The 25,539-nt window shown below is 37.8% G+C and overlaps 2 protein-coding genes across 28 annotated transcripts in view; one reads left to right on the forward strand and one right to left on the reverse strand.

Annotated features, from left to right (window-relative positions):
• The window catches only part of CUNH11orf58 (chromosome unknown C11orf58 homolog), a 408,817-nt gene that overhangs the window by 143,790 nt on the left and 239,488 nt on the right, over positions 1-25,539 (reverse strand). The window lies entirely within an intron of this gene.
• SOX6 (SRY-box transcription factor 6) overlaps positions 1-25,539 on the forward strand; it is a 672,513-nt gene that overhangs the window by 43,948 nt on the left and 603,026 nt on the right. For 2 of the 27 annotated variants that reach the window (XM_069091130.1, XM_069091134.1), the window contains one exon: positions 20,649-20,792. The exons of the other annotated variants lie outside the window; for them this stretch is intronic. The gene's annotated coding sequence lies outside the window, so the exon portion shown is untranslated. The remainder of the gene's footprint in view (positions 1-20,648; positions 20,793-25,539) is intronic. 27 annotated transcript variants of the gene reach the window in all.

A 25,539-nucleotide genomic window follows, 5' to 3' on the forward strand; every position in this document is an offset into this window, starting at 1 on the left:
TCTGGGGGGATCAACAGAAGGAAGTATAGCTCTTGTCTACAGTGATTTCCTTACCATAACAATCTTGTGAGAAGCTATAGAGTAAAAGTATTGGTATTATTATTATCTACATTTTATAAAGGAGAAAACTGAGGAGGTTATGAGAAATGGGGTGAGTGGCCCAACATCACCTGGCTTAGTGACAGAGCCAGAACTTTGGGTACAGCCTCTGATCACCCACCTATTGTCCTTTCCACTACATCTAGCTGCCAGTTAGTAGAATGCAACAAATTTATTCTCTTGGCTTTTAGTATTTTAGTGGGAAAGCATGATTTCTATGCCTCAAATAAGGAGAATAACCCAAGACCATAAAGAATCGAAGGATAGAATGTGGGGGAAATAGTTACAGGAAGTCAGAGAGGGGAAGAACAGTTTAGACCGAGATAGTATAAACAAGCTTCATGGTGGCAGGACTTCCCAACCTGGGGTCTGTGAAGTTGTTTTAAAAACTGTTTTGATAACTGCATTTCAGTGTCATTGGCTTCCCTTGTAATTCTATGTATTTTTTATGCATTAAAAAACAAATATTCTGAGAAAGGGTCCCAGGGTTTCAACAGGCTGTTAGGAGGGTCCGTGACAGAAGAGAGGTTAAAGAGCCAGAGACTTGAAATGTGCCTTGAAGGAAGTATCAGATGTGAGTAGGTGGGAAGGAGGGAGGAGGGCATCCCAAGGTAGGCGGGCTCTCTATGTTGCTATGGACATTTATGTGTGCTGTGCTTTCATCTGCCTTCAGAGTCATGATTGAATTTAAGGAAAGGAAATGCCTTTAGAAGACTTCCTGATAAAAACCCAGAAGTCTGGTTTTCTGTACAGAAAATCTTGTTGGCTAATTCTCTATCTTTATTTCTATTGAAATAAATTGCAAGGGGGAAAAATTCTTACTTTATAGTCTTATTAGTATACAGGTTGCTTAACCCCTTACAGCAAATGCTCAAGGCCCAAATTTCTCCTATTTGGCAACTAGACTCCTGAAAAGCCTTTTCTCTAAAGGATTATAGAGGAGTGACTTATGCCTATCTTTGCTTTGCCCTGGCAAATAAAACACATTTAGTGTTCTGTAATAAGTCTGTTTCAAATCTGTATATGAAAAATCTTAAAATTGAAATATGTAGTTCTTGGCAAATTGTCACCATTCTTTGGAACACAGACTGTTATTACTATTCAATACCAGAAATTGTTTTTATAACATTATAAGTATAGAACTACTGAATGCCAAGATATTAAAATGTTAAGGCTAATAGTTCATCCTTAAATTAAATAAAATTAAAAAAATTATTGAGGTACGAGCTAAGGATTCAAACTTCTGATTTTCTTGCTTCCTTCTACACTTTAACACTTATCTCTTTTTGACAATGGTTTAAAAAAAAGAAATGTTAATAAAACTTATTCTTAATATTCTAAGAAAGTTTTGTTTATGTTTGAAAAATGGATTCTTGTAGAGAGATATACAGGGTGATTTTGAGCAAGCAATAGTTTCCTTATTTTTTAAATGGAAGGGTGGGAATACCTGATCTTTTGGTTTCTTTCTGTGATTCTGAGAAAGAGAATTCATTTGTTTCTCCATGAAGATGCAGTTAAAAGGATGATGCCATATTATTTAATTTCTCTTGCTCAGACTAATTTGATCTTAATATATTACGGTAACATGGAAACTGGACAAGATCATTATAGTCACATTTTGTCCAGAGCAGACTCTCTTCATTAGGTGACAAGTATTCAAGGGCCTTCTGAATGGACCCTTGGGGATACCTACCCACAGTCTTACTTATTTTGGAATTGCAGTATTCTATTTTTTAGGGGGAGGATTGATTCTGATGCATTCCCTATATTCCAAAAAGTGATATATGACATATACTTATTTTAAAAATGAGAGTGAATGAAAATTAATTTAGTTTTGAGGGTTTTTTGGGGGGGAGAGGATTTTGCAATACCCTTTGAGATAATTGTAGCTACCCTGAAGTGTTGAAAAACCAGAGTTGGGAATCATTGGTGTAATGAATTCCCACCCCCATGTTAAAATAATTGGCTTTGATATCCCTCAATCTCCACATTAGTTTTACATCTTCCAGAAGACAACATTATACTTCTTTGGGCTATATATTGTGAAGGTTGTAGTTCTTTGTATTTGTTCCACCATTGGGTAGAGCAGTCAGGTGGGGGCATAGGACCATAAAGGCATTATTAATCAATAGAAAGGGAAGGGCTTACCCTAAAGGAACATTTAACCTAGTTAATGGAAAAGTATCAGAACAGTTTGTGAATAAGAAGAAGCAATTTGGCAGAGAATGGGATTCTGAGTCTGAGGACCTAGCATTTCATCTGTTTGAGGTTTGTCAAGTCCCTTCATATCCTTTGGCCTCAGTTTCCACATCTGTAAAATGAAGGCATTGGACTAGCTAATCTGTAAGGTTCCTTCCAACCCTTAAGTTATGATTCTATTGTAGGACTGATAGTAGTGACACTGAGCAGTCCAGTGGCACAGAGTGCTGGGCCTAGAGTTGGGAAGAGTCATCTTCCTGAGTTCGAATCCAGCCTTAGAGACTATGTGGTCACTTAATCCTGGTTGCCTCAGTTTCCTCATCTGTGAAATGAACTGGAGCAGGAAATGGCAAATCACTACAGTATCTTTGCCAAAAAACCCCAAATGGAGTCATGAAGAGTTGGATACAACTGAAATTACTGGGCATCTGAACTATTTCCATGCACTTAAATCGGCTGGTAAACTAAGGAAGGACCTTAAGACCTTGTTTTATGTAAAATTTTACTTGCCCTAAGTGACAGTTTCCAAGACTTGCACAGAGGGGAATACTGTTTGCTGAATTGTTGAACTGAATTGATTGTAATTGTAATCGTAATCATAACTAGGGCAGGATGATCAGGGCTTTGACTCAGGGTATAGAACTTTAGATGGGACTGAAAGCACTTATAGTCCTTCAGGGTAGATACAATTGAATTTAGTGCTTACTAACAAGACTAATTAGTTGAAACAGGAAAGTGTCATATAGAGTGTGTCCAGAGCCTCCTCCCATATCACTGCTGAGTTATTCCTTCATTTGTCTTTGTCATTTGCCTCCTAGAGGCAGCCATCCATTTAGTGGTTGAATTAAGGAATACTTTCAGCCCCCCTTACTCTCACAGATTGTAACACAGGTAAATTCCTTCCCATCCTACTCTAGCGTCCCCAGGTGTAGCCTTGCAGTATTGCTGGGCCTCGTCTACCTTTTCTATCACATTCCCTGTATGAAAAAAAATTGGTAGTTAGGTCTCTAAGGGCAATTCTAAAATCTGATTGCTAGTCATCTTGACTAGTGAGCAGGGTTAGGTTTGAGCATTGAACCTTTTCTCTTGGCAAAAAAAAAATGGTTCAAAAATCCAGTTAAACAAATTACCCCTAATTTCAAAACTTTCGCTTTAATTAATAGTGCTCAACCTTCTTTTGTGTCTTGGACCCCTTTGGAAGTTTAGTGAAGTCCACTGAGCTCTTCTCAGAATAATGTTTTAAAATACATAAAATCAAGTATATAGGATTACAGAGGAAACCAGTTATATTGAAAAAGTCTGTAGTCAATAAGACTGTGATCCCTGGGAACTAGCAGTGGTTTTAGTAAGTACAGTAATTTCAGAGTAGTGATGCATAAATAATATTTTGAGATATCTGTAACAACTGTAATGTGATATGAAAATATCTGTGATTTCACTTGGTGACTAAATATTAGGTATTGCTAATATTACTGTCTTGCTTACCTTTCAAATGGAAAGAAATGTTAAATTTCAGTTAGAGATTAATGAAAATAAAGGTGTGGGTTTTTTCCCCCTTCATGGTTCACAGAGTTTCTTGGGGAGGGTGTAGGGTAGGGTGGGGAATGATCTGTAGACCCCTGATGTAGTCCTTTTAGTACTTATGATGTAAGAATTTATTTCAACTCCTGCATTTTGTTTTTTTTCTAGTAAAAGTGCATATTTAATATACATGTTAAAAATCATACATATTGAGCTGATTGTGAAAGGTACAGATTGTTTAGGTCCTTTGTTCCACATTGGGACACTATATTTTTGGTTGTGGTGGTGTTGAAAGGAGAAACTGGCTTCTATTAGCAACAATGAATATATTCCAGGAAACTTTCTCTGGTGTCCAGACTGAGCTTGCTATTTATTCTTACCCACTGGAAAAGATTTTTGCCTCTCTACTCCCACTTCAGTTTTTCTTCTTCACCATGCTGCTAGCTATACTTAAAAACCTCTAGCTAGAGGTAAAAAATATTCTATACTTCTAGAGATTTCCTGTTAATACAGTGATATCCCTTTGAGTAGTTGAGGTGACTCATCCTTGGTCACACAGCTAGTAAGTTAGAAATGGTATTTGAAACTAGGACCCCCATGTTCAGCTTTCCCATCTACTATACCATGTTGCTTCCTTCTTATTAATTATGACCTGTAAGTGAGGTTCTAGTGAGATTCTAATTGGAGTGATAGTGGTAGTTGGGGGTTTTCTCTCTTGTTATTGATAAACTCCCCCAAACTAGCTGTTTCTTGTGGTTGCAGATTTAAAAAAAATCTACACAGTGCTTCAAGGACCAGAAGCTTTAATTTATTTTTTCTGTGGTATAAGTGATAATTAAACTGAAAAAAACCAAAACAAAACAAACTGCAGTAAACCTTCCATGGGTTTATCTCACATCTCCCTAATAGTGAGGTTTAAGGGGAAATTGTTTTTGATTTGCCATCTATCTGTTTGTTGTATGTAGAATTTATCTTACTCTTGGCAACCATATGCCTAGATCATTCTCTAAAGATGTAAGTAGGGATTTTATAGCTGAGGAAAGCAGTATAAAAGGTACCCTCTATTGAATATGGGTTGGATATAGCCATGCAGTAAGAAAGACAGAAACTCCAGGACCTCTAGCATGAGACATGGGAAAGGGTAGGGAAGTGTAGGCTGAGTGGGGCAACGGAAATGCTCCCCCCTGAGTGCCATCTGGTAGTTTCCCATTTTAACTAATTATTCTTGCTAACCAGGTGCTAAGCTCTGCTGTTTCTATATTGCTGAAGCACTGTTAGAGTGTCTAAATTTTGCACCCTGGGGCAAAGCCCTGACTGTCCCACCCTAATTAATGCCTCTGTCATTCACCAGCTTTGAAGTAACACTTGGAGAATCACAGACTATTCACAGAATACTAGGACAGGGATAGAAGGGTGCACACAAATCCTACATGCTTAAACATAGCAGATGCTTAATAAATATTTGTTACATTTCTTGTAAGCACCTACCCATCCTACATAGACAGGTTTCAGTTACATAGCATTGTTTCTCATCTTTAAGTCTCCCTGACCAATTCCTTGGTGAAGATATATGTGTCCATTTATGGTATTTTGCTGTTTTCATTGGAAAACTTACTTGGATTGGGACCCCCCTTCCATTCTTGATTCCTCTGTTCCCTGGCATGAAGTTTCACTTACGGATTTAGATTGCATTTCCTTGAACCATAACCTTGAAGAAATGTAGTTTAAAATATTTTACACCAAACTGTGTTCGCCTTCTGGTCCCTTTTGGACGTTTTTCTCTTGGCAAAAAAAAAATGCTGCAAAAAGTCCAGTTAAACAAAATGACCCCCAATTTCAAAACTTTTGCTTTAATTAAAATAAGCTTTACAGTCATGCATTTCAATGGCTTACTGTTAGCTTGGAAGAAGTAGGAGTTCAAAGTAAATATTGCCAGCACTTCTTACACTTTAAGGAAAAGTAACAAACCAAATATTGTGTAAATTATGGTTTTGGAAAGACTATTACAATACGATTAGTAAGGCACGAAAGCCAGTAGCGGGCAACAGAGAGACCAGAGGGAGAGTGACTTTATTTATTTTAAAGGTAGAAGGCTGCATTTGGGTGTTTTCATTTAGCTATTTTGAGATGTCTGTGTTTCACTTGCTACAATCACAGATTCCAACTGTGAATAATGAGAATCATTATATGGGTGTAAATGGTATATTGACTGCTCTTTTCAGGCTGTAACACACCTTCCTTGTTGGCACAGCAGAGCAATGAATGAGGCATTTTATTAAAGCCTGGGCTCTGCGGTTCTAATCAAAGGTCACTGGTTAGTTCTCACTTTTCAGTCTCAGATTGGTCTGGATGTTTGATCAGGGGGCTGCTCTGAAATTATTATGACAAAGACTTTGTACTAGGCGGTATCTGTCTGTTGGAACTTAAAAGTCTTTGCTGCAGCGATGCTGACAGCATGCAAACCCTCTAAGAATGTGCACAAAATATTGGGCTTTGGGTAACCTTTACTAAGTATCGTCTTCTTTTTGTGCTACATTTGAAATCATTTTAGTTCCTATGAAAGGACCAGTGAAAAGGTGTTTCATTGATTAAAGGTGATGTTTTGTTTTGTTTTGTTTGAGTTTTTTCCTTCTCCAGCTTGGGTGCTTTAAGACAGCCTGGCCCATTACTTTCTCTGCTCAGTCCCTGCTGCACACAGCAAGTTCATTAACATGTAGATATGCAGTGATTGAAGTCAGACTGCTTTCTACAGTGGAGTTGTCTTGATATAATGAGCTCCTCTTTAATGTTCAAAAAATTGTTGTTACTTTCTAAAAGGGGTTGTTTGTGAATTTCATTAAATTTAATCTCGTCTTCAAACAATCTCCACATTGTTCCGTTTACTACAATTAAAATGCTTTCTGATGCTAAAAAATCACTTTTTACAGATGTATCACAAATTTAAGCACTGTGAGATGGGTTTTGTTTTTTACTTTGAAAGAGAAAAGCTGCTATTTAGCTGAGGATTCTCATTTTTTAATTGGTGCTCCATATGGAAAATCAGAAGCGTCTACATTTGCTGGATTGCTAAGCAGGCTAGTTTACCCATGAGGGTTATGTTTCACAACTGGTTCTCTCTTTCTCTGTCTTGGACTGAAGTATAGGACTGAAGGGACAGAGGAGAAAGTATGGCAGAGAAATGATGGTTTTTCCCCATTCCTCTCCATTTACTTAATCACTCCACCTTCTGAGTGTTGGAAGTTGGGACCCAGGGCAAATTCCTTCCTCTCTCGACCTTGTTTTCCTCACCTGTAAAATGGCTCTTCTTCTTTCTACTATGACATCATAGAAATGACATCAAGCTAACAAACACTGTTAAAGATTTTTGGAAAGAACACACTGGTCACAACAGGCTTTTGCATTAGGGTAGAAGAATCATGGGAGTTTATGGGAAATGTGGCTGAATCTTGCAAGGCTTATCAATAAGTGTAGTTCATAGTGACTTTCTGACTCTGGGAAGTTAACTTTCTCACCTAGGCAAAGCTGACCTCTTAGTGCTTGTTTTTTGGATGAGCAAACCACATGGATGAGGATAAGGAGAGGTAGGCAGCTGAAGCAAATTTAAATATGTATGTATGTATATGACATATGTATACACATATATATTTAATTTCTGAGACATTTTTCTCACCTTTAAAACAGGCATAATAATAGCTATAAGTATCTACCTCATAGGGTTGTTATGTAGGATGGATAGTATAACAGACTTGGAGTCAGGAAGATCTGAGTTCAGATCCTACCTCAGACTTCATGTGACCCTGGGCAAGTCACTTAACCTCTCTGCCTGCCTCAGTTTCATTATCTATGAAATGAGCATAATAATAACTTTGACCTTCCATTGTTTTTCTGAGAACAAAATTAGATAATATTTGTGAAGCACTTTGCAAATCTTAAAGTGCCATATAGATACTAGCCATTATTATTATTTGAAGTGTTTTATACACTTTGAAACAATATAGAAATGCCAGTTATTATGATTCCAGGGCTAGGATGTGACCCAGAAGAATATTGAAGGTGGCAATGGGGTGGTTAGATAAAGTCAGTATAAGGTACATTTGCTTGGGAGGAGTTGAGAGGAGGAGAAGTAGGGAGTGGGGTGGAGACAATGCTGGTATTCCTATCAAGAAGCCTTGTTTCAAACACTCACTTGCTGTATGTCTTTTGGCAAAGTTTCTTCACTTTTCTGAGCCTCAGTTTCCTAATCTGTAAAATGGGACTAATAATATGGATGCCATTTAATACCTCAGGGCTGCTGGTAAAACTCTGGCACAGTGCAGATCTGAGTTCTTGAATTGTTAAGTAGAAAAAAGAAGAGGCACAGACAGCAAAGAGGAGTGGAAGAAAGGTGTTTATGTCAGTCAGTCCAGGCTTTCTTTTGTCCACATCCGCAATCCAGTTAGACCCATTAGAATGACTCTTTAATGGGATTCAGAGAGAATATTTTGAAACTTTGATAAAATTTTCTTGTATGTATGCATGTGCACGTGCATGTACACACACGTGTATGTGTGTGTGGGCATGTAGGGGTAGAGGCAGAATGAATCGTTGTATGGACTTCCAATGGTTATCATACCTAGAGGTATATGGAGACAGTGTGCTGAATGCCTCGAGAGTTCCTTAGGAGGTGCTGGGTCTTTGGTTAGGAAGGAAAGCACTGAACTGAAACAGTAGGAAGAATGTGTGACATCAGGATGGCTTAGGAGGGAAGGAAGAGTACATGTGGGAGGGTTCTGTAGTTAGTTGTTTATGGGATGAGGCAACTTACTTGAATAAAGAAGTTATATCTGCTGACACCTGTGAGTTGTCTTAAGTTGCTCAACTGGAGATTAGAATGTCTGCCAATTTATTTTGGGAATAAATATTCATCATCCTATTTGGTAATTCAGAAAGACAAGACAACAAGGAAAATAACATGTAGATATTAGCACTCATTCAGAGGAAAACCAATAGGGTCATTTATAATTGTGATGAAAACCATATTTTTTCTTCCATATACTTTCCTTTATTTTGACTATAATGCTTAAAAAAATCACAGGAAACTTGATACCTGATACTTGGTCAACTTGGATTATTGAGTAATTAAATCAACAAAGAAAATGTTACAGCACTGTTTTGTGCCAGATTAAATAACTAATAATATTGTGGTCACTTTTGTTGGTCTGTCTGTCTGTGAGCTTGTGGTCATACTTGAAATGTCCCTATGAATGAAGTGGCTGTTGTCAGGTGTGGTTTGGGTGCATTTGTCTATTTGTGCCAAAAGATGTAGCTGGAATTCTAAAAGTCCTCTTTTACTTAGCACTTAGAGGGGTCAGAAATGTCACTTTTTATGGAGAGAAAAAAGTTACATCAGCATTGCAGGTAGCCTTAAAAAAAACTGGTAGAAATGTGAAAGGGCTTTTTTTTTTTTTAAAGGAATTTATAATCTTTTGCATCTGATGGCCAGGGAGTTGTGCTGATCTGTAGAAGTGCTGTAACATCAGTGCCCTTGACCTAATTCTCATTCATGGGATCATAGATTTAGAGTCGGAAATGGCTCTGGAGAGACGCTGTGGCGTTGTGGGGAAAGTGTTTGACTTGGCATCCCAGAACTGCAGAATCGGAGAGATGGAAGGCACCTCAGAGCCTGCCCTTCTTCAGAATGCCTGTGGAGTGTTCATTTATTCTTTACTTGAAGACCTCTATGGAAGGAGAATCCACTGCTGAGTCAGCCCATCGCACTTTGTGAGGGGGTCAGGAAAACGTGCCAGCACCACAGACTGACCACATGTTCGGGAGCAAGTCCCTTCGTCTCTCTGAGTCTCAATTTTTCTCATCTCTTCTCTAAAATGAGGATAATAATGCCTGGGGCATTTACCTTGAAGAGTTAGCAAAAGAACTTTGAATGATATGGTATCTAAAAAATAGAATACTTCACAAGTCAGTGCTACATACATGTTTGCTATCATTGTCATAATCATTATCATCACTATTATTATTGTTATTATTATTAGTCCAACCTTCTCATTTTATAGAAGAACAGACTGGAAAAGGCAAAGTGCCCCAAATCATACAGGTGATGAATAGAGAACTTGAATTTGAACTCAACTTCTTTGATTCAAAAAAGTCACATAGTTTTCCCCTAGTTGATATTGCCTTCATTCAGTCAGTGAAGATTTATTAAGTGATTCCTGCATGCAAAGAAAGTGCTGCATTAGATGGCACAGGAGATACAAAATTCAGATAAGACACAAGCTATGCATTTAGGGAGATTGCAAACTATTGGGAAGATATCTGCTTGATATGAGGAAAAACTTCTTGGAAATAAGAGCTATGCCAAAGTGGAATGGGCTGCCTGAGGACAGAGTAGGTTCCTGATCACTTGAAATTTTCAAATGAAAGTGAGTCAGTCTTGGTGGTAACGTAGAGGGCATTCATGCTGTTGGATGGATGTTTGAGGTTCATTCAACCACTAAGAAGCTTTGATTTTTGGTTAAGACACACAGATAACAACAATATCCAATTTTATATGGTAAGTGCACTTCAAAGGTACTATGTTAAGGTGAAGGTCATTATTGACTAGTGGAAGGGTGAGCATTAGTGAAGCTTTCATGGAGAATATGACACTTATGATTTCTTAATGGTCTACCTTTAGGCTCTGGCTATACAGGGACCTTTGCTTTTCATGACTATGTTATATCCATAGTCATTTTGGCTAACTAAACCTCTTACAGAATGGTCTGTATCCCTTACTGAGTATAATAAATTCATTTAAGGAATTTGGAATTTTCAGGTATGACATACTTTTTTTTTTTTTTTTTGCTTTTTGGAGGGGGGAAGGTAGGGCAATTGGGGTTAAGCAACTTACCCAAGGTCACATGGCTAGTTTTTGTGTTAAGTGTCTGAGGCTGGATTTGAACTCAGGTCCTCCTGACTCCAGGTCTGGTGCTCTATTCACTATGCCACCTAGTTACCCCCAGGCATGATATACTTTTGACCCAAGTGTGAGATACCCTTTTTGTTTTCCTCAGTTATTCACATTTTCTCCTTTAATCTACTGTTTTAATTTTATATACTTCGTATACACTCACTTGTGGATGTATAGCATTTCTTCCTCTCTTTCTAAGTAGAATGTAAGTTCTTTGAAGACAGGTACTGTTTTTCTTTTTCTTTTCTTTTTTTCTTTCTATCTTTGCTAGTACAAGGGCTCCCATATACTGGGAATTTCATAAATGTTTATTGAATTGAATTTGATAATTGGGACTCGAGGGAGAGAATGTACCATTGTGGATAAAAGGCTTGGGATTTGGTGTAAGAAAACCTGTATTCAAATCTTGGCTCTCTAATTATTATCTTTTGACATCAGGTAAGCCATGTAAGTTCCATGTATCTCAGTGTGTGCACCTGTAAAGTGGAAGTCAGATAATCTAAGGTCCCTTAGCTCTTTCCTATCAGGTCCTTGGCTTTTTGTTATTTTTTCAAACATGAAAAAAAATGACATAAATTAGAACTGGTATGTGAGGTTATCAAAGAAAGTAAGAAACATCGTCATCATCTGTCAAAGAAATCCCCAATAGAAGCCTATCCAGATTGCATTCCCTGCTTACATTATGGTTTCCAAATTGGTAAATCTGAACATCCAGCCTTTCTCTAACCAGCTCAGGACCAGAGGGAGGGTTGTTCTTCTGTTGGTTAAGGTGTTCATTGCATCCAAGTCCTCATTGAATATTTTGGCTTTCTAGTGAATGGACTTCTTGTTTAATTTTTCATCTGTACAAGATTTTCTGTGCAATAATAACAATAATATACATTATTCAAAGAAGACACATGCAGCTTATATTTCCTATCCTACCTGGGCAAAAAAAAGAAAGATATAATTATAGTTATCTTTGCTGCTGATCAGCTAATTAGTAGTAATTTAGATTCAATAAGTGTACACACTGAAAGATTTAATGAGTTTCCACAGCATTGTCAACTTTTTAATGTACAGGATTAGTCTTTTTTAAACCTCTCCCTTTTATAATCCTGAATTCTTTTATGTTATTTAGACCACAATTTTATTTTATTTTAAATTTTGGTGCAGAATTTCACAAACCACACTGTTGGCTAGGGGGATGATTGAAACTGAGATGTTTTTCCTTTTTAGACATTTATGTGGTTTCATGTGAAACATTCAGAGAAGTAAGCCGGCACATCTTCCAAGCAGCAAATGACCTTATCTTTTGCCAAAATCAAATGACATTCAATACTGATACTATGGAGAGAGGAATCAAAATAGACACCTAATTATAATTACTTTTTTCCTGTCATTATATCAGTACGTGCAGAACAACTGATTTTTAAGAGATCACACCACTGCTGAATTTTGGCAGGTACAAAGGGTTTTTCTTTGCCCCCTTCTCCTTCTCCCTCTCCCTCCCCCTTCCTGTTTTTCATCACATGTAGAATGCACTGGAACAGCTCAGACTGACCTCTCCTTGAAAAAAAACTCCCATTACAATTTGAGGAGTTAGTTTATAGGAATATGCAGGGGAGTGAAGAGAAGTGAGCATCCCCGTGCCTGCTTCATATTCCTTCAGGTCCTCACTGCTTTTCACAAAGTGAGGACTGGCTCTCAGGTGGCCTTCAGCAATTCTTGGGAAATGGGCATGGACCTTGTGCCATCTCATTAGCTGTCAATTACTGCCATTGGGGAAGCAAAACTGAACCACAGTGTGAAATGGCCCAAGTGGAAGTTAAAAAGCTGTGTGACTCTTCCCAATGCATCTCTCATCCTCTGCAGTGTCATTCACATGAAGCACGGCCTTTACACTGAGTAGCACAAAGGTGGAAAAAAAATCCCAAACCACTGGAGGGTTTGGTGTACTAGATTTTGTCAGCTGAGCATAGTGCTTTAATTCTTCTTTTTACCTCAATAATTTCAGGTTCTGTGATCTTGTTAAATGTGAAAGTTCTATCTACCAACACAGATCACACTCCCCTCTATGCCTAGTGGATAGTCTTCATGATTTATTGTAACTGGAAAAATTCATTTCTTGGTAGTAGTCCCGCTACTAATAAGATTTTTTTCCATTTTTCTAGGTTAGTCCTTAAACAGGATATACACAGTCCATTGCTGGAACCAAATTCTAAGCCCTTTCTAGTTTGGGAGATTATTATAGATTTTGGACTTTATTGGTGTGGCCATTGAAAGTCCATTGTCACCTCCATGCCAAATAAATCACCGGCTGAGGACCTTATCCTACCCCCTCCTCCTTTTTGCTAAATAGTTTTAGGATGGTTGGGACTGAAGTATAGCATCTCAGTAGAGCATGATCATAATTAATGTATACGGTTTTTCTTAAAGCTCCAGATCACAGAGACCAATCTCCTTGATGATGGAGGCTGGCTGCAGCCCCACACTGGGGACTGATAATCTTTAATAGATAAGAGTTCTCATGATTATCCCAAGGTATTCTACATACTCTCAGAATTACTTTTGATGGCCAGTGACCAATTCGGTTTTCTCATTTTGGATTAAGGTCTGTGACTGAAGAGATTTTTACATCTACAGGACCAGGAAAGACCTTGAGAAGTAATTTATTTCCCTTTCCCCCCTTAAAGGCAGGGCCAAAGCTAAGCATCCCTACCTTCCTATGGGCTGGTAACCATTATATCCACTTTTACTGCAACTAAATGTATGCTCAGGTCTTCTAAGAATCCAGCTCATTAATTTGTGGTAGACAGACCTAGTATCTAAGTCTTTTTAAAGTTAGCCTCCATCAGGAGTACTGGATGTGCATTAAGGGCACTCCCCCATTAAATTGTAAGCTTCTTGAGGGCAGAGACTGTTTTTTTTTTAATTGATATTCCCAGTGCTTACCAGGTAGTGGGTGCTTAATAAATGTTTATTGTCTATTGATTGACTTTGTTGATTTTTGAATTATGGCTATATCAAATGTTTTCTCTTCTTATTTGGTTTGGTTCCTATAAAGGGACAAAGAAATGAAAAAAAATAGAAGTTTGTTTATATTGAAAAGAAATTTCTGGGTCCAAAACCCCAATTTTTAATCATATAATATTATTGATAACAATTGTTATTAATGATGTATGATAATAAATGATTCCACTAAAGTCCTTCTCTGATGTGGAAGTGACCCTGGGTTTCTGAAGGTTAGACCAGTGATAGACTAATTTGTCAGGTCCTACCAAGGTGGAAAGCTTTTGAGTAGAGGCTTAGTGATGGTTGTCTATGCATACAGTCCTAGCTAAGTTTAGAGAGGCCTATCAATAGGTTAACTATAGGGGAATGAATTTTTGACAACAGCAACTATTGAAGAGCATTGATTTCTTTATGGAGGGATTGAGATCTGTGTCGGTAGAGGAAAAACCACACAAAAATTTATAGATTCTTAAAATATTCAAATGTTAAACATAATGATCAATTATTGTAAGATATATTCCATATTATATGTAAACCCCATATATGGGATATATTATAAACATAAAATGTACATCCCAGTAATAACTAGTGCTATTCTTTGCAAATTTTAAGTGATTAATAATTAATCATTATTATATTTTATTAATATGTTAAATTTATATTTTGTTATATTAACAAATCACCAAAGTAATACAATCAATATATTAATAATAAATTAGAATATTTATTATATTATAAAATTTTAATAAATTATAAATAACAAATAAAGTTTGTTGAATTGAATATCACACTATTTCCCAAATTCTGCTTTAACTGTTACATAACTTTATCCTTTTAGCAATTCTCTGAGGTAAGGTAGCTATTATTGACTCCATTTTATAAAAGGGGTTGTTCCATAATGTGGGGAAGCAGGTGAGATACCTTCAGATAAGCCTATATACCCAAGATCACATTCATTGATTAGTGGCCAAGCTGGGACTTGAATCCCTGGTCTTTCCACTTTGGGGGAGTAGTATGACTTGTTAAAATAAAAATCTCTGGTATGTAGAGAGACGATTCCCATTCTGAAGTTCATAGGACTGTGTGATATGAGGAACTTAAGCCTTTGTTAAGGTATCTTAATAATAACTCACATTTACAAAGCCCTCCCTTGACAACCACCCTGTGAAGAAGATAATGAAACACTCATTATTCCATTTTACAGAGAAGGAAACTGAAACTCAAAGACTTGGGATTTAGAGGTACAAGGCACTTTGACTCATGATCACCCAACTGTTCAGTGACAGAGACAAGGCTTGCTCTTAGCTCCTAACTCCAGATTCAGACCTCTTTCTCTTCTGCTTTGCTGACCATCAAGGGCCCCAGAATGAAAACATTCTTAGAAGAAATTTTTATTTGTAGAAGAATTTTGCTTCTGTGAGATAGGTTTCATTTAATACAATAATATATTTTGTTAACAATAGAGGCCAACTCAATAGACCTCATGGGCCCCATGTGCATAGTGAACTAAATTTCACTCACTGACATTATCAGGGTGTTTAAGGTATATAGAACAGGACCTAAAGGGTGAGTAGTTTAAAACCTTGAGAATGAAACTAGTCAGACTTCACTGACCCATACAGGGATCCATATTTTGATTGCACACACTTTTCAAGGGGTAAATGAGACTGACCTTTATGAATTACATAAATCATATTATTGTCCTACAGACTTTACCTCATACGTTTTAGTTTTTCCAGTGGGCTTTATTCAGAAAATGTCAACTATGTACTATATATTTTTCTGCTTTGACTCAATGGATTTTGTGTGTTTAACAGAGATTCCTGCTTATTCCCTCAGTTCCCCTCACTTTCCTCCAGAAGGAACCCCACTAATGCTTTCTTACTATTTCATATCCATATTAGTTTTGTCATGTGGAAAAAATAAAACAAAATAAAGCCAAACCAAGAAAGGAACTGATTTCTATATACATTCACTTCCAAAATGTTGGGGACAATCTGACGTGTCATTGTGATCTTTACTTTCTCTGGTGGTCAGCTCCCATGCCACATGCAAAATTAAGAGAAAGAAAGAACAATTTGTTGAAGTGTAAGACAAATGTGAACTATGAATTTGGTTAAATAAGTCGACTGGAATACTTGTAGAGAGCCCTTGGAATGTTTAGCCTAAACACAGAATGCATAAAACACGTTCTGTTTGGTCAAGCTCCGCTGTCAGGGAGGTTCTCCACGTCCAAGGTTTTTACATTCCATTGCTTGTCACTTAACACATTATCTATAAATGTTCTGGCATCTACTATCAACAGGAGAATATGACCCAGTATGAATTTCTCAGTATCAAAAGAAGAATCAAGGTGAGCTTTTTCTGATCTAAAATGAATAGGACAACCCCTTAACTCTCCTTTCATCTACCTTTAGAATGCTCTTAAATACATGCATCTCCACACAGATCTCACTTAGAAATGGCTTCAGTCTTTATTATCAGAGGGCCACTCAAATACCCCAAGAGTTTTTATTGCTGGTCTAAATTATATCTTGGAAGTAAGAACTCGATGCTCCTGTGCATGTCTGTAAGTGAAAGGAAAGAAAACAATAAGTGGGTTTTTTTCCTCTTTAAAAGTAATAGTGAGTTAAGGGAATTTGAATCATGTATATGTACATGAGTGTGAAAGAGTAATAGTAGCTAACACTTATAAAATATGTTAAGGTTTGCAAAATGCTTTGCATACAGCATAGTATTCCATCTGAATCTCTCAATGGACCAATTATTCTCATGTTGTGGATGAGGAAAATGTGGCTCAGAGAGGGCAGTTGACTTATCCAGGGTCCCACAACCAGTAAGTATAAAGGTGAATTTCTTTACTCTAAGTGTAGTACTCTATTCTTTGGACCATATTCTGTGTGTGTGTGTGTGTGTGTGTGTGTGTGTGTGTGTGTGTTTGAATGTTTGCAGTTGCACAGGGCAGATAGAAGGCAATTTGTTCTTGGCCTTTAAGACTCAAAAAAATATTTATATGTATTTGAAAGTTTCAATTGGAGTGGAGATGTTGGTGCCCATTTCCCTTACATATGAACTTGGTCTTGGATTAGTCCAATGTGGAATTTGGCCCCATGAAATTTGGAAGTTAACTAGCAAACTTTTTTTATGGTGACATCACTGGGAACATCAATTATACTAATGCCTGAAAGGAAATAAATAAAGCCAGGCTTATATTGGCTTAAAAAGAGAAGGGACTAAATGGTTGCCCTTCAAGTGGAAAAAGGAGTCTCTAAGAGATGTTATTGTTTGAGGGATTTTATAGATATAGAAGAGGAAAAAATGCCTTAATTAAAATGTAGTTGTACCTTGCTTTAAACAATTGCCTGTGAATACACGGCTTTTATGAAGAGGGCCTGGATAATAACGACATCCCAGCCTGATGGAAACATTTTATTAACACATTCAGGCTTCCTCGGGCTTTAGATTTAGCATCTAAAGGAACCTTAGAAGTCATGTAGTCTAACTTCCTCATTTTATATATGAGCATACAAATAGTGAATAATAGAGCTATGATTTGAACGCGGGTCCTTGGACTCCAAAGCTAGCATGTTTTCCATTGCAAATTGAATTTCTGTAAATCATGTCCTCTTGCATTCAGTGATCACTATTTAAAAGGGTCCTTTTTATAAAGTAAAAGATCCTTTTGTCATGTAAAATATATACTCCCTTTTTATATGCTTTGTAAGTTATCAGGATCTCCTCTAGCAAGGCCCAGTCCCCTATGGATATTTGTCCATGCCCATGTGTGAATGTGTGCTGTACTTTGTTTTTTTGGGAACAAAATCCCTTGAGAACATTGTTTGAATAAGCTGAGGTACCTATGGACAGTATGACTAATTAGCTTTGGAGACCCAGGACAATGTACTATAAAGCACAGAATTAGTTGCAATCGTCCCAATAAAATCTGTTGGTCACACCAGGGTGGAGAAAGGCCAGCCCAGTTCTAATGGTGCAGAGCAAGGGCCTGAGTGAGGATTGAATATTTTTTGTTCATGCTATGTTAGGACTGAGTTATGCCTCTGTTTTCACTTGGCATCAGGATTGAAATGTGGTGCTTAGCTGTGTCTGAGGTCATCATGATTTGCTGTTACACTCAGTACAGGCCTTATTAAAAATTGTAGCTACCTCATGGCCTCCTGTGCTCCAGGATTGCCTTGCTGAATTTGGAGCATGGTGGTGATTGGAGGAGGGTTCTTCTAATAGACATTTTCACTTAACAGTTCAAACAATTGCTGGAGAAATTTGCTCGTGAAGTCGTGATTTATACCATTATTTTCATAACTAACGCCACAAAAATAATCGTGCTACTAGAGCCAGCAGCCACGTTTGGAAACAGTCGGTTCTAATGTCTGAGATTATTGCCTATGAATGGAGAAAGATGTTATTGCAGTGATATGTTTTTATTACTTGCTTCTGTTTTTATTAAGGATAATGAAAACCTTGTGTCTGGGCCTGTGAACAAAACTAATGTGACCTCTCATGTGACCCACCTGTTGTGCTTTCACAATCGATAATAGTCCCCTCATGTGAGGGTGATCTGGAGAATAACAACATGCCAGCGCCATGGAAAATAACATTGACACATTCAGGCTGCAGAAATAGAAATGGCTTTGGTTCAGGCCTGAGACGAAAGAAATAAAAACAACTTATCTAACCAAATATTGTGAGGAGAGCAGATAGCCATAGATGCATGGTTTACACTGGGTTCTTTTTTGGTGTGTGTGTGTGTGTGTGTGTGTGTGTGTAGGACTTGTCAATAAGGGTTTCTTAGGATTGTTAGGCCATATTTAAGCCTATAAGGGCTTCATAAGAAAGACCTGGGTTTGGGAAGTGTTTGGAAGGAGGAGGGGTTGTAAATTTTTTAAGAGAAAAAATAATTGATTGAAGTGTTTAGCAGGCCAACTGTTATTTTGGCAAAAAAAGGAAGTAGAACGATGTTTTCTTCTATAGGGACAGAGATAGTGCATTTTCTAACACACCTTCAAAAAGGAGTTTGCAAATGTGATGCTGGAATGTGCATCCAGTGTTGGCTTTGCTTGTTAGGCCACATCTGGGCTGCATTTACCTGGATAGTGATCTGCCAACAGAAGAGTTGCATAAGCACTGCAGATAAATTTGAAAGTCCTGTCATCACCTTGCAAAACATTCTCTAGCACTTTCTACTCAGGAAGGTTCTAGTCATGATACAACAAATACTCATGACCAGCCTCAGTTTCCTTACCTGCCAACTAATTAAGGTTAGTTTATCTTCAAGTTCTAAAAATGACTTGATTCTCTAAGCTTGTTCTGTTTGGAACTACAACTAGGGCTGGGTGATCTGTGATTTGCCCACAGGCATCAGAATTTAGAGGGTGCTATCAGAACTCATACACCTTCAGAAAGTGGTGCCTAGTTAGCCAGAATAAGTTGTTAAACTAGGTGATAACTAGATGGCACAGTTCTTCCCCTCTCTTACTGATGATAAGCAGTTGTACTTCAGGTAGCCCCACTGGAGAACCTCTTCTGCTGATGGCATTGGAGTATTGCAGGGTTTCTGCCCACAGGGCCTTTCATGCTATTTGCACTAGCCACTTTCCGTGATGTTTGCCCAAATACCAGAACTGCCCATTATAGCTCTGATACTACTGTTTGGTGTAGTGCCTTCATAGTATAAATCCATGCATTACAAAAATATTCTTGCTACTACTAAATCCCAGTCTGTGGCTCAGCTTATATGCAGTCTGATGTCTATGATAGTCTATGTCTGATGAATACCTGATTTATGAAGGAATTGCACTTTGCATGATCCATTGCTGGCCAAAGCTCCTTTGGGACTTACCCACAGGAACTCCCATTGGTGTTGTCCCCATGTTGGGGGGATCTGGCCACTGGGGCTCCTGTGGTGTTGGTGGCTCCTATGCCACAATGTCTGGCAATGGGGTCTTTGACAGCTAGGGGTTGAAGTTTACAAAGTCTCCTGAAAAGTACAGTGTTCAGTAGAGCAAGGGCTATGATAGAAGAGGACAAAGGAGACAAAGGTAATGGTGGCATCCACTTCCCCAGCACCACATCTCTGCCCACTGTGGGAAGTAGGGGATTTGTCAGCCCTGGGGGACATGTCCTCTTGGCATTCTCCAATGTTAGGAAGCATATTTCCCCACAGAAAGCGCTATTAACAATAGTTATTTTCTAGAGCAACAATACATTTCTGCTACATTATGAGTTAAATAGTCATTTGTGGAAGGAAGATATGATAAACCACCAGTCACCAATGACCAGAGAAATTTTGGAACACAACTTTTTTGTTAATTTGGGGATTCCTAGAATTTTCAACAATAATAGGACCCTACTAGTCACCTAATCCACTTCCTTCTTATGACAAAAGAGGAAACATTCCAGTGGAACAAAAAAATTATGGTCCCATTATAATGAACCAGATTTTCATATCCTACTTTGGAATCCCTCTCCCCTTTTCCCCAAAGCTTGCTTTATCTTCCAGTCTCTGACCTATTAGTTTATAGTGATTCTTAGGTTACATGAGAAATGCTGCCCCAACTTTTTTTATTAGTGATTCAATAATAATCCTCAAAATAGTACACGAATTCAATTCATTTCAATAAACATTTATTAATCACTTGCTAATGTTTTGGGTCTTACACTAGGTGAGAAGGCTGCAAAGATAGAAAATAATAAACCAGTTTCTGCCCTCAATTACAGCAATAATAGCTTGTATTTATGTAGATTTTAAAACCTAGGTCTTCCTGTCTTATCCAGGCTGCAGTAGGTTTGCTGCTCCTGGGCCCTTTCCATTCTCATTGACATGGGGGCTTTGAGCGGCTCAGATTCTGACTTGGGTTTGTTTGTCTCTCCTTAGGCAACCTGGTGGCCCCTCGCTCCTGGGGGCTCATCATATCAGTGTCAAAATTGGTGCAAATACCCTCATTTAGCCCATGCATTGAAGAGCTCCAGAACTCAAGTGACTCTCCAGCCTTAGCCTCCTGGAAAGCCGGGATTCCAGGTGTGCACCATTATACCCTGCTAAAACAAAACGACACAAACCCTTTACATGTTACCTTACTTGATACTCCTAACAATCCTGTGAGGTGGGTGCTGTTATTCTCCCCATTTTAAAAAGGAAGAAGTGGAGGGTCAGAGAGAGAGCAAGTGCTTTGCCTAGGATCACAATAGCTACTGTCTGAGATAGTATTAGAACTGGAGTCTTCTGATTCCAACTGCTGCTGTCTGTCCATCCTAGCACTCTTAGGTCCTACTGGAGGGACACAACATGCACACATAAAGTTCATGGAAGCCGGAACCAATAATATAAAGAAATTTCAGGGGGGGTGAATGAATAATTGTGGTGCAGTGAGGGGAATCAGGACCTGGTGCCTGAGCTGTGTTTTGAAGGACGTTAGAGGTTTCAAGAGGCAGCAGGGATGGGCGTATGAATTGGAATTTTTGGAGCCCAGTTGGTGTTTATCAGTTTTATTGTATTGTGCTGGTTAATTGAAATGAGGTATTAAAATATATTGTGAAAAATAGGGCATTGCTTTAAATGGCCAGTTATTGATCCTGAGTTAATAGAATTTTTCATGCCCGATTATGTATTTACCTAAAATGTGAATATGCTTTGACCTGAAACATTGGGGCCATGTATTTTCCATGTTCTCTTATGCTGCATCACACATGCATTTTCATAAATAAGAGACACTGATGACTTTTTCAAAACTGTAGCTAGAAAATGGTCATTGTGCTCTGGCTTTTCAACTATGGTTATCCCACATCGTGGGGTTAGGGGTACAGTGCTCCCTCAATGTGGAAAATCTGCATAAGCCTTTTTGGCCCTCCTTTCATGCCAAAGAAGAAGTCTGAATTATTATGGCATAAAAAGATAAAATACATTGATATTATTCAGTAATATGCATATATTTTAATACATTTCTGAGTTTTTAGTAGTTCTAAGTAGTCTTCTGGGCTTCATCTGTCATCTGCTACTTAGGCAAAACTCCTCCCAAATTCCCATTTAATTTCTTATGCTGACCCACAGTATGTCAAAACTGTGATGGGAGAAAGTTGAGATGTGGGAGGGATAACTGTACACATTTTTTTTTCATTTTTGCTCATTTGGTAATATGCATTATGAAATATAGGTGCTTCTGAGACTTAATGGATTTTTTTTTGAAGAACAATTGAAAGTATTCATTGCCACCAAATTCTACTTTACAAGACTGAATATTAGAATTGGAAGGGACTTTAGAGATGATCAATCCCTTCATCTAAAAGATGAGGAAGCCAAACTGAGACCCAGAGAGGAGAAGGTCAAGCAGTGAGGGAATGGTAGACCACAGACTACAAACCAGGCTCTTGGATTCCACCATGAAAAGGTGCCTTCTCCCCTTTGCTGCTTGGGTAGCCACTTACTCCTCCTTCTCCTATACATCTCCCAAAAGAGTGCTAGTGAGAAAGCTTGTAGGATGATAGATCTAAAACACTGAGAGCTAAAAGGGATGTAAAAGGTCATCTAGACTGACCCCTGCATTTTATGTCTGAGGAAATGACACTGGGGTCATTAAGTGACTTTCCCAAGGTCACAGAAGAAATAAAGTAATTGCTAACTATTCTTATATAAAGGACTGATTTTGTCCCTAGTAGCAGCATAGTATAAAATGGTCACCTCACTCACATCTTTTGAGTGTTGTTAACCCAGTGTGAAAAGTTTATAGTCATTTCTACTTCCAGGAATAAAAGAAGACAGGGTAGAATTAAAACATGACTTCCAAACACATTTTTACTTTTGACTTCTTAGAAGAATTTGAACACAGATTCAAGAAGCAAAATACTGTGGATCTTAATTCTCTCCAATGAATTTTCTATTAAGTTCCTGTCTTACCTAATCCCTGGGACCACATCAGGATTTGAAATTTCTCAGGCCTCTAGCTAGCCTCCAACCTAATTTCACAGGCCAAATTATGCCAAAAATATTAACTATCTATTCATCTAGTTTTAGATGTTATCAGTTATGTTTCTATTACTAGGTACTGATATTAAACTCTTTTGATTTAGGGTGCATATTTTTATGAATCTTTTTTTTTTGCTGAATGAATATAATTAGTATGCTAAGTATTATGTCTTAAGCTGATGCCAGTCTGCAATCTATGCCTAAGTATCTTTCTATGATACAGAGCATCAATATTAAATGAAATTTTAGTTCAGTGATTTTACTTTCTGGAAAATATTTCTATCAGAAATTCATGCAATACTTGTAATATGCTGAACACGATGAGCATGCTCTCTTCACTTGTCCCTGTTGTGTCCTTATTGCAGCAATCACCAAAACATTTAAAGAGTTTAATTTAAACTGAAATGATTCTCCATAGAATAAACAGAATACCTCACCTGTGAAGGGTGATTACGCTGACTCAATTTGTTAAGATAAAAAAAATGTGCCCCTGACTGGCTATTTGACCTTGGGTGATTCTCTTCCCTTCTCTGGTCCTCAGTTTCCTTCTGCTTCAAAGAAGTTACCCAAAGATCTTTTCTAGCTGCAACATTCTATGATTCTGTGAGCTCTGGTCCAGGACCTTCCATTTCCTACTCCTGTCATGTTAGGCAGGTCACTTTCCCCTCTTGGGTTCTCAGTTTCCTCTTTTGTAAAATGAGAAGGATGGACTAGAATTTTCTCAAAAATTCTTTTTGTTTCTAATATTCTATGATTTGATAAAAGAAAAAAAGAAGTAAAAAAACCCTCAAGTGGCATGTAAGTAAATGCAGAATGATATTGCTGTCATTAGCATAATCACTTGGTGTAGAATGCAGACCAGTTGGAAGCAGATTTTCCAGGGGTTGAGGAAATGTTCCTTTGATCCTCAATACAATCCAAACTACCTACAAAGAGAGCAATGAATTCTTTGTTTTAACTAGAGAAGTAGAGGCTAGTCCTGGTGTGTGTGTGTGTGTGTGTGTGTGTGTGTGTGTGTGTGTGTGTGTGTGTATGCGGGGATCAAAACTATCATTTGGGAGGTAACCAGCCCACCTTTCATGCAGTTACCAAACCAAACTTTGGATTTTGGGGAGACTAACATTAGACACACTCAGTACCCCATAGGGGAGTTAAGAGCATATTCCTTTGGTTTGATTCATCATCACTCCAGATTCTATTTCAAAACAATTTCCCTCTGAATCTGGCTGGCAGAGTATCCAGCTCATACCTCCACTAAATGCCGTTGCCCATTCCTTATGTTAAATGAGGGCTTGGACTAAAGAATCTCTGAGGCACTTTTCAGTTCTGATATCTTACGATTCTGTGGTTCTGACCTTTGTAATTCAGCAGCACTGTCCTGTCTTGCCCTTCTTAGGTCTTAAAAATAGCAGACATCGAAGGTTTCAAAAGATATTTTTTACTTTGACCAGCTTCATTTCTTGTACCACAGTTCATGAAGGTTATTATTGAAGATAATACCCACGAAGATTATTATTGACTCTGCATTTTATATTGTTGGGTCTACATATTAACCAGATGTATTATGTGTTAATAGAAATGTCTGCTTTTATGTAGTAATTTAGTCTTGAAGTACCTTTGGAATGTTTGTCATTAAAAAAAAAATAACTGGACCTAGGATTCAGTAGCTGTGTCCTAAAAAAATGCTAATTGGCTGAATAAACTCAGGAATTCAACTTTCTCTGCTCTTCAAAGTATGACACTTCAGTGTATTAGGTTATATCTATAAGGAGCCAGCTAATTGAGAATTTTGATGGAATTAACTTAAGTGAAACTATCTGGGACTGGTTAAGTAATTCAGTTAGTTGACATGATGTTAATGAGGTTAAGTGCCTCTATTTGGGGGCCAGTTAACTTTGCTCTCTTCTGTGGTTATGGACTACTCCTGAAACACTAACCAATTATTTTATAGCTGCATGATGTTGGTAACAAGGAGAGAATGTATATGAATGAATGATTTATCTTAACAATAACAGGGTTTAGTGATAGCTTATACTCATTTCAATCAACAGGTATTTATTATGCATTGACTATATGTTGGATGTCAGAGATTCAAAGACAAAAGTGGGAAGAAAAAGACACCTAAATTCAATGGGAGGATGGGGGGAACATCATTTACAGTGTATATACTTGTCAATCAACATTTATTAAGTACCTACTATGTGCATATGAATACATTCAAAATAGATACAAAGTAAATACAAATTTAATGTAATTTAATTTTAATATTCAATTTTTGTTTTAATATGTAATGCAATTTTATTTGAAATACAAATTTAATGCAATGCAATTTAAGTCAAGGTGGGACCATCTCGTCTTCTAGACCTTTCTGAGCCTTTCTAGGCCTAGATGAGGAGCTGGCCCTTGAACTGAACTTCCAAGGAAGCTTGGGATTCCAAGAGATACAGATGAGGAAGGCGTGTACTCAAGGCATGGGGGGCTTTTCTGTATGTCTTTATGGTTTATAAAACACTTGTAGTTTATGAAGTGCTTTCTTCACAACAGCCCTGTGAGGCTATAATTATCTTCATTTTATAAAGGAAGAGATAGAGGTTCAGAGAGTTTATATAACTTCCCCAGGGATAAATAGTGAGTGAGGGTAAGAGCAGGAAGTTGAACCTTGGATTTCTGACTATTGATTAAATTGAATAAAAACTCCCTATAAAGAGATGACTGCTGAATTCTTTGCTCTAGCTAAACAGGTAGAGACCCATCCTACGGTGTGTGTGTGTGTGTGTGTGTGTGTGTGTGTGTGTGTGTGTGTGTG

The sequence above is a fragment of the Petaurus breviceps genome, unplaced genomic scaffold (genome assembly GCF_028583685.1).
Source record: "Petaurus breviceps papuanus isolate PSGF00001 unplaced genomic scaffold, PetGlider_PUasm1.0 188, whole genome shotgun sequence".
Taxonomy (NCBI): Eukaryota; Metazoa; Chordata; class Mammalia; order Diprotodontia; family Petauridae; genus Petaurus; species Petaurus breviceps.